Source organism: Micropterus dolomieu, unplaced genomic scaffold, assembly GCF_021292245.1.
Source record: "Micropterus dolomieu isolate WLL.071019.BEF.003 ecotype Adirondacks unplaced genomic scaffold, ASM2129224v1 contig_3342, whole genome shotgun sequence".
NCBI lineage: Eukaryota > Metazoa > Chordata > Actinopteri > Centrarchiformes > Centrarchidae > Micropterus > Micropterus dolomieu.
In genome coordinates, this window is record NW_025732332.1 from 1 (window position 1) to 642 (window position 642).

The window sequence follows — 642 nt, forward strand, 5'->3', positions numbered from 1 at the left end:
GCGTAACGCGGTCAGCGCGGAGACGTTAAGTCCACCGGCAGCCGCGCCCGACTCATGCGGGCCCGACGGGGGCGCCCCTCCCCGGGCCGGGGTCGGCCGCGGGGAAGGAGGGAGAGAGGAGGGAGTTGCCGACGAGGAGGAAGGCAGGGTGGGTGAGCCCGGACAGGCCCACACAACCGCACCGGGCATCCCGAGGTCTGCACTTAGGGGGACGAAGGCGGCGGAGCGCCGCCTGCGACTGCCCCAGCCGCGGAAACGCGGGCGTTTCCGATTGATGGCAAAGCGACCCTCAGACAGGCGAAGCCCCGGGAGGAACCCGGGGCCGCAAGGTGCGTTCGAAGTGTCGATGATCAATGTGTCCTGCAATTCACATTAGTTCTCGCAGCTAGCTGCGTTCTTCATCGACGCACGGGCCGAGTGATCCACCGCTAAGAGTTGTCAAGCTTTTTTTGGTTTGCTTGCCACAGTTCGGAGACAAGTGGGGTTTGAAAGGGGAGGACAAAACCCCCGGGCGCTCCCCCCAGCTCTCGCGGCGCGGGAGCAGGAGCGGAGACATTGAACCCCCCGCCTCCCCCCGGAGGAGGGAGGAGAGTTGGGTACCCGGAGGCGCGCGGGGGACGGCCAGGGCGAAGCCGCCGCCGC

General features: G+C 67.8%; 1 non-coding gene across 1 annotated transcript; it reads right to left on the minus strand.

Moving 5' to 3' along the window:
• Positions 1 to 283: 283 nt before the first annotated feature.
• On the minus strand, positions 284 to 437 carry LOC123964569. Its single transcript, XR_006823477.1, has one exon. It is a non-coding gene; the product is annotated as a 5.8S ribosomal RNA (ribosomal RNA).
• Between the last annotated feature and the right edge of the window lie 205 nt (positions 438 to 642).